The sequence below is a fragment of the Callithrix jacchus genome, chromosome 8, assembly GCF_049354715.1.
Source record: "Callithrix jacchus isolate 240 chromosome 8, calJac240_pri, whole genome shotgun sequence".
Classification (NCBI taxonomy): Eukaryota; Metazoa; Chordata; class Mammalia; order Primates; family Cebidae; genus Callithrix; species Callithrix jacchus.
In genome coordinates, this window is record NC_133509.1 from 108,147,238 (window position 1) to 108,159,631 (window position 12,394).

Genomic DNA, 12,394 nt, shown 5'->3' on the forward strand with positions numbered 1-12,394 from the left:
ACTCTATACCTTTTAATGCTTTCCTTGGAACCACGTGAATGTTTTGCCCACGTATTTATTTAATTTTTAATTTTCTTTTCTTTCTTTCTTTCTTTTTTTGGGATGGAATCTCACTCTGTTGCCCAGGCTGGAGTGTGGTGACATGATCTCAGCTCACTGCAACCTCTGCCTCCCGGTTCAAGTGATTCTCCTGCTTCAGCCTCCTGAGTAGCTGGGATTACAGGCACATACCACTATGCCAGCTATTTTTTTGTATTTTTAGTAGAGTCAGGGTTTCACCATGATGGCCAAGCTGGTTTTGAACTCTTGATCTCAAGTGATCTGCCTGCTTCGGCCTCCCAGAGTGCTAGGATCACAGGCATGAGCCACTTTGGCCTTATTTTAAATTTTTGTTTTACCTGTTTAAAGAAGTAAATTGTACTTTTTTTTTAAGAGATCTATTTTTATTTCAGTTATCTGTAGATTCTTATGTCACATTTTACTTTAACAGCACATTTAAATGGAATACAATCTTTAAATGGAAGCTGACAATTTATTTCCCTGGAGAATTTTTGAAGTATAATAACATTTGATTGATTGATCTTTATTTAGTAAGAATTCTTAGCAAAACTCCCTCCCAGGCGCACCCACACAGTGCTTCCTTTTCAGTGAACTACAAATCTCTGAAACTCAAAACTCCAATCTAAAAGTGCAAGATTGCTGGACTCGATGGCCTATGCCTGTAATCCCAGCACTTTGGGAGGCCAAGGCGGAAGGATTGCTTGAGCCCAGAAATTCAAGACCAACCTGGGCAACATGGTGAAACCTTGTCTCTACAAAAAATTAGTCAAGCTTCACAAACAATCTTTTAGGAATCATCCATTCATTAACTCAGTAAATATATATATATATATATATATATATATATATATATTTTTTTTTTTTTTTTTTTTGCCAATCAGTTTGAGCTTACGAGGTTAGCCTTGAACTGATGACCTCGCCTTTGCGAGCGCCATGACCTCCGGCGGGAGCCACTTTGGACCCAACTCAGTAAATATTTTCTGAGTATATACTCTACTAGAGGAGACAGTAGAGATCCAGCACAGCATTAAGAACATGTGTTGCCCTTAGAGAAAATTTATATTCTAAGGAGATAAAGATGAATAATCAAGTAACAAACAGGAGCTACATCAACATAGAGAAAGGCTTTCTTACATTTGGTAGTCAGGAAATTCTCTCTGTACCAGGAGAGAACTGAATGACAAGGAATAGTCAGGTGGGAGAAGGGCATTCCAGGTGAAACAGCCCTGAATAGAGAACTAGAAGGCAAGTTTGAGAAAAGGAATGGAGACAGGAGGAACAGTATGTGGTCAGAACAGGGACCAAACCATTTTAGACTTTATGAGCCTAAGAAGTTTTGATTTTGTTAGTAGCATGAGAAGAAGCCATGTAATCGAATTTTAAATGGAGGAATGACATGATCTCATTTTGTTTAAAAAATCATCCTGGCTGTGGTGTGGAGAATGGACTAGGGGAGCATAACAGCAGAAAGCCCAAATTAGAAGCCTATTAACAGCAATTCAAATGACAGATAATAGTGGTTTGAACCACAAAGATTGTGGACATAGAAGTAGATAGATCCAGGAGACATTTTAGAGGTATTCTGGCAGAATTTTTGGCTGACTAGATACAGGTACTAGTGAAAAGAAAGGAATCAAGAATAATTCCTATATTTGGGACTTGAGAAACTGGGAGAATGGTGCTGCTGTTCACAAAAATGGAGAAGATGGAGGAGAAGCTTGGAATAGAGTTCTAGGAGAGATCAGAGATGGAGATAAATGTTTGGGAAACAGATTTTTCTAATTCCATAGTGCCTACGAATTTCTGTTGATAGACTAAAAATGTCTGGAATTTTATATGCAATTTCATCTGGACAATACCCTAAGAGGAGATCATTATACCTTGGCATATGCTAGTAGCCATAGGAATGTATATATGTAGAATAAATGGTAAAACTATTGAGTGCTTAGTATCTATCAGACACCATGAGATATGTGTTTCAAGTACTATCCCAGTAGAATTTACAACAACCCTATCAGGAGACACTTTTTTTTTTTTTTTTTTTGAGACTGAGTTTCGCTCTTGTTACCCAGGCTGGAGTGCAATGGCGCGATCTCAGCTCACTGCAACCTCTGCCTCCCAGGTTCAGGCAATTATCCTGCCTCAGCCTCCTGAGTAGCTGGGATTTCACCATGCCCAACTAATTTTTTGTATTTTTAATAGAGACAGGGTTTCACCATGTTGACCAGGATGGTCTTGATCTCTTGACCTCGTGATCCACCCGCCTCGGCCTCCCAAAGTGCTGGGATTACAGGTTTGAGCCACCGCACCTGGCCTCAGGAGACACTTTTTTAAATCACCATTTTACAGATGAAGACACTGAAGTTGAAAGAGGTTAAATAATTTGCCCCAAATCACATTATATAGAAGAAAAATCCAAATCGCGGTAGTCTGACCTCAGAACTTGGGCTAATTACCACTATATAATACAGTGTCACTGGGGTAAACCCAAGATAGTCTAACATAAGTTAGAGACTTTTAAATTCCAAATTTCACACACTGTGGTTTTACCTATAAAATGTAGTGATACAGCCAAAGTCTTCTGATTAGTTGGAGCACCCTATGAAATATTTTCAGAACTTGTTTCTTCTTTTATTCACATATGTATGTTCATTCATAAATTAAATCTGGACAGCCAGTGAATCTGCCATTTTTGTTTCTAACCAACACTTCTGTCACCAAATTGTACTTTTTTTTTTTTTGAGATGGAGTCTCCTGTCACCCTGGTTGGAGCACAGTGGCATAATTGCGGCTCACTGCAACCTGCAACCTCTGCCTCCTGGGTTCAAGGGATTCTCCTGCTTCAGCATCCCAAGTAGCTGGGATTACGGTGTCCACCATTATGCCCAGCTAATTTTTTGTATTTTTAATAGAGATGGGGTTTCACCAGCCTCAGCCTCCCAGAGTGCTGGGATTACAGGCGTGAGCTACCGTGCCTGGCCCAAATTGTACTTTAAAAAAAAAAAAAAGAAGTTAAAACATATTTTTTTTCTTTGAGATGGTGTCTTACTACATTGCCTGGGTTGGACTTGAACTCCTAGGTTCAAATGATCCTCCTGCTTTACCCTCCGGAGTATCTGGGACTAGGCATGCACCACCATTCCTGAAACAAACAGTTTTAAAAGTATTGTCTGGCCGGGTGTGGTGGCTCACACCTGTAATCCCAGCACTTTGGGAGGCTGAGGCTGGTGGATCATGAGGTCAGGAGTTTGAGACTGGCCTGGCCAACATGGGGAAACCCCATCTTTACTAAATATACAAAAATTAGCCAGGTGCGGTATTGAGCACTTGTAATCCCAGCTACTTGGGAGTCTGAGGCTGGAGAATTTCTTGAACCTCGGAGGCAGAGGTTGCAGTGAACAGAGATAACACCACTGCATTCTAGCCTGGGTAACAGCAAGACTGTCTCTTGGCGGGGTTGGGGCGGGGGGTAAAAAAAAGTAGTGTCCACGGCCTGGCGTGGTAGCTCATGACTACAATTCCAGCGCTTTAGGAGGTCGAGACGGGCAGATCACTTGAGGCCAGGAGTTCAAGACCAGCCTGGCCAACATGGTAAAAACTCGTCTCTACTAAAAATACAAAAATTAGCCAAGTGTCATGGCACAGGCCTGTAATCCCAGCTACTTGGGAGGCTGAGGCACTAGAATCCCTTGAACCTGAAAGCAGAGGTTGCAGTGACCCAAGATCATACCACTGCACTCTAGCCTGGGTGATAGAAGGAGATGTTGTCTCAAATAAATAAATAAATAAAAATAAAAGTAGTAATCCCAGCACTCTGGGTTGCTGAGGTGGGTGGATCACCTGGGGTCAGGAGTTCGAGACCAGCCTGGCCAACATGGTAAAACCCCATCTCTATTAAAAATACAAAAATTACTTGGGTATGGTGGTGGGCACCTGTAATCCCTGCTACTTGGGAGGCTGAGGCAGTAATAATAATAAAAGTAATATCCAATGTACTGAAAAGAGGAAGGGTTTGTGAATGCGTGTATTACTGTTAAGCAGTGCTCTAGTATCCATCTCATTATCAGTCTTGGGCAGGGTAGGGCAGAGCAGGGCAGGGTTGAGTTAGCTAATGTTCATTATAAACCAGATCATCCAGTCGAGGACTGTGAATGAGCATATGATTGCCCTTTCATGCTAGACGTAGCTAATTAAACTGTTCGTATGACATAAAAGGATGGCTGTGTGGTGCTATAGAAAGAACACAGGTTTTGAAGCAAGAGACTTTGGTTTGATTCTTACCTCTGCTGTTTCCTGGTTGTGAGATTTTGGATAAATTGCTTTTGTGTTCACTTACCAAAACTTCTCAAGACATAAAAATAATAAATGAGACAATGTGACAGTTCCTTGTAAATATCAAATACTGTATAAAGATGGCTATTACTTGTATGTTTATTGTAAACATTAATCAGCCAGTCAGGTTTTTCAGACTTGTATTGCTGAACATCAGTTGCAGATATAACATTCTTGGCAGATGACTTAAGTCACTTCTTTCTCTGGAAGAATAGGAGTATGAATTCTCAATTCTCCTGCTACTTCTTGCTGTCTATCACACTGTTCTGGTCCCTTTGGCCTCAACTTCCTTATAAACATTTCCATTCTACTGGGCTTTAGCCACTCTGGAGACTTATCTTCAGCAAAAATAATCTTTGTTGATGGGTAGTGTATGTATTTCTACGTGTTATGCTTTAGAATAGTTTCCTTTCCATTTCTCATAGGGTTTGGGTCTTCATAACTATTTGAAGAGAAATTCCGACCTCCAGACTGAAGGAGAGGGCACCATGCCTTTATAAGGGCAGCCTCTCCTTTTTTTTGTTCCTCTCTGTCTTAGTTCATTTTGTATTGCTATAAGAGAATACCACAGACTGGGTGATTTATTTATTTGTTGTTGTTGTTGTTTTTTATCTTTTTTAATTATTTTGTTTTTCTGAGACTGGGTGATTTATAAAGAAAAGAAATTTATTCAACTCATGGTACTTGAGGCTGGAAGGTGGTCCAAGAGTATGGTTCTAATGTCTGAGGAGGATTATCCCATGGTGGATAGGCAGAAGGGCAAGAGAGAGCTTGCTTTTATAACAAAGTCACTCCCATGATAACCAACCCGCTCTTGCAATATTGGCATTACAGGTTGAGTATCCCTAATTTGAAAGTCCGAAATACAAAGTGCTCCCAAATCCGCAACTTTCTTTGAATATCAACCTTAATCTCAAAGGAAATGCTTATTGGAGCATTTTGGATTTTGGATTTTCATATTTTATATGCCCAACTTGTAAGTCTAATGCAAGTATTCCAAAATGCAAAATCTGAAACACTTCTGGTCCCAAACACTTGATATAAGGGATACTGAACCTGTAATTCATTCATGAAGGCGGAATCCTCATGATCCAGTCACCTCCTAAAGGCCTTACCTTGTGATACCACAGTGGCAGCCAAGTTTCCAGTACATTAACTTTTGGGGGGAACATTCAAACTATAGCACTCTCCTTTATTATGCCTTACCCTTTTCCGTTAGTTTTAATCCCCACTTTATCTCTTCCTCTAATCTTTTATTATATACACATAAAAAATCCATCCTATAGGCTACCAATCTTCCTCTGATCTTAAGTCTACACTTTGACTTGATTGATATGCTCAAGTCTCTGCAGCTCTAAAATAACCTTTTCTGTTTTTTTTTTTTTAATGTCTTCATTTCCAGTGGGGTTGGATAACTTTTTCAAGTTTAATTCCCTCTCTATTGCAAGCCCCTTTCACCTATTTTTGTTGTTGTTGTTTTTTGCTTCAAAGAATGATTGCCTTTACCTTCTCAATTATTTTCCAGTCCATTATGATTTATGACCCTGATACCGAAGAGCTGGGTTCCTGGTTAAACTTCACCCTTAAGCCTGGAACTGCAGCCTTAAGTGAAAACAGCTGACCGCTTCCCCCCCCCCCCCCACCCAAATGTTACCTTTTTGGCCTGCCACTCCCCTATCCTGTGCCCCAAAAAAAGATTTCAGCTGGGCTGGGCACAGTGGCTCATGACCATAATCCTGGTACTTTGGGAGGCTGAGGCAGGCAGATCACCTGAGGTCACGAGTTCAAGACCAGCCTGGCCAACGTGGCAAAACCCTGTCTCTACTAAAAATACAAAACAGCTGGGCTTGGTTGTGGGCGCTGTAATCCTAGCTACTTGGGAGGATGAGGCAGGAGAATTGCTTGAACCTGGGTGGTGGAGTTTGCAGTTACCCCAGATTGCACCAGTGCACTTCAGCCTGGGCAACAGAGCAAGACTCTGTCTCAAAAAAAAAAAAAAAATTCAGGTGGCAGAACAACACAAGCAACTAAATGTCAGGGATACAAATGGCTGAGTGTTGGAAATACAGGTGGCTGATCATCAGAAATACAAGCAGCAGAGTGTCAAGGATACAAGCAGCTGAGCAGTGAGCAGAGAAGCAGCTGAGTGTTGGAGACTGTGGACAGACGTGGTAACTTCAGATGGTGCTACTTTGGAGAAAGGGCCTGGCTGGAGATGGCCTAGCTTCAGGGAAAGATCACCTTCTTCCCACACTGTTCCTTTTCCAACTCAGCATCCTGCTGAGAACCACTTTCATCATGCAGTAAAATCCCCTGCATACACTACACTTCAATCTGTTTGTGTGACCTGATTATTCCTGGACGCCAGACAAGAACCTGGGTGCCAAGAGGAGAGGGCAGGGGCTGCCACCCTGACTCTTCACTGAGCTGGTTGGCACTTGGCCATCCCGGAACGGCAGAGAAGGAGCATTCAACTCTGTTGTATATAACACACCTGGATGCTGCTGCAGGGCCCGCACAGAGCCTGTTCCCACCAGAGAGGAGCAAAGGTTGCTCTGGTTCCCACACTCGCTCCCTCCCTCTTGCAAGGGGTTTGAGTGGGTGGTTGCCTGAAGGGTAAACAAGCCACACCCGAGCCATGAGGGTGTCAAGGGAATTACCCTGTCTCATCTCAACCTGACTTCCCTCTTCACAGTTTTACTTTTGTAAAAACCTTTGATGAACATCCCATTGCCAATTGAGGGTCTTTTTAGCACTCATCCTGCCAGACTATTGATGACACCTCTTTGATTTGTGCTCCTCTTTTGGCTTTTGTGTTACATTGATTCCTGAGTTTTCTTCCCTTTCCTTTATTCTCAATCTCTCTTGCTGGTTTTCTCCCATCACCTGCCGCTTATGGGTTATTTACACTTCTCTCCTTGGTCATCTTTTCACTATATTTTTTCGTTCACAGCTATTTCATTCATTTCTAAGACCTGAAATTTTATCCATTTCTGAGGCTTTAGCGACCAGTGCCTTCCTGTGACTCTTCTGAGCTTGAAATTCCTATTGGTAATTGGCATTGGACCTAACTGCCTGGTTATCTCTCTAACTAAAGCACTTCTCTCTTCCAGCCTGCTTATATTCTTGTGTTCCTTATCTCTACCAATGCCATTACCACTTACTTAGTTCCTTATGCTGGGTACCTCAAGTTTCCTAAAAATGTGAAACATCTGATTATGTTACTTCTTCAACCTTACCAATTTTTTTTTTTTTGAGCCTCACTTTGTCAGCTAGACTGGAGTGTAGTGGCACGATCTCTGCTTATTGCAGCCTCCATCTCCCAGATTCAGGTGATTCTCTTGCCTCAGTCTCCTGAGTAGCTGGCATTATAGTCTCCTGCCACCGCGCCTAGCTAATTTTTATATTTTTAGTAGAGGTGGGGTTTCATCATGTTGGCCAGGCTGGTTTTGAACTCCTGACCTCAAGTGATCCACCCATCTTGGCATCCCAAAATGCTGGGATTATAGGCCACTGTGCCTGTCCCACCTTAACAATTTTTTATGACTATTGCCTAGGGTGAAGTCTGAAGTTCTTGGTATGGCAGAGTTCTTTACAACCTGTTTCGAAAACCAGCTTATGAACCTTTTAAGAACAGTCTCCAGATCTTACTAATTTTAGTATTGCCACAGCAGAGTACTTGGAATATAGAATTTTGATAATTACTTGTGGGATGAATATATTTAAAGTGAAATAAGAACCTTCAGCTCACACTGGGTCTGTAGAGCTCCCATGTTTGTCTTGTGAACAGCAAATGAAGAGGTAGTTAAGAACTTGATTTCTGAAATCAGGCCGGCCTGGGTTTAAACCGTCTCTGTAATACTTAGCAGCTGTGGCCGTTTCCTCACCTGAAAAGTGGTGATGATGGGGTGACTGAGAATTAAATGTAAAGTGTATATCACAGTCCCGAGTACACTGTAATCATTTTAAGTTGTTATTAAATGTGGAGTAATTTTTTGTTGTTTTGTTTTAGACAGTCTGTCTCTGTCGCCCAGGCTGGAGGGAAGTGGCACGATCTCAGCTCACTGCAACCTCTGCCTCCCAGGTTCAAGTGATTCTCTTGCCTCAGCCTTCTGAGTAGCTGGAATTACAGGCGTGTGTCACCACGCCCAGCTAATTTTTGTATTTTTAGTAGAGACAGTGTTCACCACGTTGGCCAGGCTGGTCTCAAAGTCCTGGCCTCAAGTGATCTACTAGCCTTAGCTTCCCAAAACGCTGGGATTACAGGTGTGAGCCACCGCCCAGCCATCATGGAGTGGTTTTTTTTTTTTTTTTTTTTTTTTGAGCAGGACTTGTGTGTGGTACATGGAGTGTTTTTTAAATGAATAGTAGTAATACTTGTTAGTAATAATTACACCGTGTAGTCAGAAAGGAGGTCCAAGAGAGGCTTCCTCTCAAATGATTTTCCTAAGAGAACCTTAGCTTACTCAAGCTTATTTTTGACTCTTAACAGTAATGCTCAATCTACTTTCATCTCCTATTTACTTATCCGGGAGTGGGAGGACCTGGTTTTTTTTTAGTCATGTATTTTTAATTGTTTTTAGTTTTTTTCTCATTTTAGAGATGAGGTCTTGCTATGTTACCCAGATTGGACTTGAACTCCTGGGCTCAAGTGATCCCTCTGCCTCAGCCTCTCAAGTAGCTAAGACTACAGGTACATGCCACTATGCCTGGCAAGTCACCTACTATTTTTATTATTGTTACTGCTTGTGTTGCTTACCTTGCTCTTTACAAAGACAGTACTTCAAGATAGGAACTGTGACGCTGAAAAAAGAAGTGCAGCCTTTTTTTTTTCAGACAGGATCTCACACTGTCACACAGGCTGGAGTACATTGGTGCAGTCTCAGCTCACTGCAGCCTCCACCTCCTGGGCTCCAGAGATCCTCCTTCTTCAGCTTCCAGAAAAGCTGGTCTTACAGTCACATGCCACCGGGTCCGGCTGATTTTTTTATTTTTTGTGGAGGCAGGGTTTTGTCAGTCTGCCCAGGCTGGTCTTAATCTCCTGAGCTCAAGCCCAAGCGATCCACTTGCCTTGGCTTCCCAAAGTGCCGGGATTATAGGTGTGAGCCACTGCACCTGGCCTGAACTTTAAGAATAGTAAAGATAAGCCCAGGATAAGATAAAAGTGTCACAGGACTTTTCGATCCAAGATGGCCGATTGCTAACATCTCGGGATTGCAGCTCTCAGTTAAAGCACAGAGAACTAGAGGATGCCACACTTTCAGACAAATTCAGGTCGCTCACGGAGCAGAAGATCCCCAGTGGAGGAGTCACACGGGGCGCCAGCACTCAGCGGTTTCGCTGGCACCTCCGCGCGGCAGCTCTCGGAGCAGAGCAAACAGGGCTGGCTTCCCTTCAGACTGAGGTTTGGAGGGCCCACACGGGCCCCCAGCACGACTCCTGAGGCCAGCGCAGCGGCTCTCGGTGCAGAGTAAAGGAGACTGGTTCCCCTTCTGACCGAGGTTTGGAGCCTAGGGAAGGCAGAGTCGCCTATTTGGGACACAAGAAGGAAGCAAGACAGGAGAATCCTGGGCAGAAAAGCACCATCAGTCTTAACGCTGCCGTTCTGGCCCTGGAAACTAACAACTTGGATGTCCACTCAAGAGACCTAATCTGAAAGTTGGTAATTTCAAAGACGACAGGAGGATAAATTTACAATGATGGGAAGAAACCAGCGTAAAAAGGCTGAGAATACTCAAAATCAGAATGCCTCTCCCTCTAAAGAGGATCACAGTTCCACATCAACAATGGCACAAGGCTTGATGGAGAACGAGCGCATCCCAATAACAGAATCACGCTTCAAGGAATGGATAATAAGAAACTTCTGTGAGTTAAAAGAACATGTTGTAGCCCAACGTAAAGAAACTAAGAACTTTGAAAAAAGGTTTGATGAAATCCTATTGAGAATAGACAACTTAGAGAGGAATATAAGTGAATTAATGGAACTGAAGAATACAATACAGGAACTCCGAGAAGTATGCACAGGTTTAAACACTCGAATTGTTCAAGCAGAAGAAAGGATATCAGAGGTCAAAGTCCAACTTAATGAAATAAAACAAGAAGACAAGATTAGAGATAAAAGGATAAAAAGGAATGAGCAAAGTCTCCAAGAAATGTGGGACTATGTGAAAAGACCAAATTTAAGTTTGATAGGTGTACCTGAATGCAATGGAGAGAATGAATCCAAGCTGGAAAATGCCCTTCAGGATATTATTCAGGAAAATTTTCCTAAACTAGCAAAGCAGGTCAATATTCAACCCCAGGTAAAACAGAGAACACCACAAAGATATTCCTCAAGAAGAGCAACCCCAAGGCACATAATCGTTAGATTCACCAGGGTTGAAACGAAGGAGAAAATACTAAGGGCAGCCAGAGAGAAAGGTCAAGTTACCCACAAAGGCAAGCCTGTCAGACTTACAGCAGATCTGTCAGCAGAAACTCTACAAGCCAGAAGAGAGTGGGGGCCAATATTCAACATCCTCAAAGAACAGAACCTTCAGCCCAGAATTTCATATCCAGCCAAACTAAGCTTCACAACTGAAGGAAAAATAAAATCTTTTATGAACAAGCAAGTACTCAGAGATTTTATTACCACCAGGCCTGCTTTACAAGAGCTTCTGAAAGAAGCATTACACATAGAAAGAAACAACCAGTATTAGCCTTTCTAAAAATATACCAAAAAGTAAAGAGCACCAACATAAAGAAGAATTTACATGAACGAATGGATAAAACAGCCAGTTAGTATCAAATGGCAGTAATCCTAAATTTAAATCGACTAAATCCCCCAATCAAAAGACACAGCCAAAACCCAATGGCATGTTACTTCCAGACCTGTTACACATGTAAGGATACACAAAGACTCAAAACAAAGGGATGGAGAAAGATTTACCAACCAAATGGAGAGCAAAAATAAATCAATCAATAAATAAAAAGCAGGAGTTGCAATTCTTGTATCGGATAAAATAGATTTTAAAGCAACAAAGGTATAGTGGTAAAAGGATCAATGCAACAAGAGCTAACGATCCTAACACCCAGATACATAGAGACTTAGATTCAATGAGACAGAAAATTAATAAGGATATCAAGGACTCTCGGATCCGGAACAAGTAAACTTAATAAATATTAGAGCTCTCCACTTCAAATACACAAAATATACATTCTTGTCAATACCACATCACACCTACTCATAGGTTTAAATGAAACATTTATTGGCCATTATTAATACCCATTGTTTTTTTCAGAATAAAGCAATATTTCCATTCACCCTCCCTCTTTCTCTTCCTCTTTCTCCCTCTCCTTTACTCATTTGTTTTTTTCTTTCCTTCTGTCAAAAAAAAGAAAAAGGAAGAAAGAAAAACAAAGAAATCAACTTGTAAACCTCTAGATCCAGGTCGGCAATGTCTCTCTCATTGCTTGATTTCCTTCCTTCCCTTCCCTCCCTCCCTCCATTCCTCCATCCCTCCCTCCCCTCTTCCTCCCTTCCTCCCTCCCTCCCTCTCCCCCTCCTCCCTCCCTCCCCCCTCCTCCCCTCTTCCTCCCTCCCTCCCTCCCCTCTTCCTCCCTTCCTCCCTCCCTCCCCTCTTCCTCCCTTCCTTCCTTCCTCCCTCCCTCCCTCCCTCCCTTCCTTCCTTCCTTCCTTCTTCCCTCCCTTCCTGCCTTCCTCCCTTCCTGCCTTCCTTTCTTCCTCCCAAAAAAAAAAACAAAAAAAAGTGTTACAGGAGAGGGGTCCCAATCCAGACACTAAGAGGATTCTTGGATCTTGCGCATGAAAGAATTTGAGACTAATCTGTAAAGTGAAAGCAAATTCATTAAGAAAGAAAGGAATAAAAGAATGGCTGCTCCATAGGCAGAGCAGTAGCTTGATGGCTGGATGCAGTGGCTCACACCTGTAATCCCAGCACTTTGGAAGGCTAAGGCTAGCAGATCAGTTGAGGCCAGAACTTTGAGACCAGCCTGGCCCACA

The 12,394-nt window shown here is 42.3% G+C and overlaps 1 protein-coding gene across 11 annotated transcripts in view; it reads left to right on the forward strand.

The window, feature by feature from the left end:
- PSEN1 (presenilin 1) overlaps positions 1–12,394 on the forward strand; it is an 87,858-nt gene that overhangs the window by 25,355 nt on the left and 50,109 nt on the right. The window lies entirely within an intron of this gene.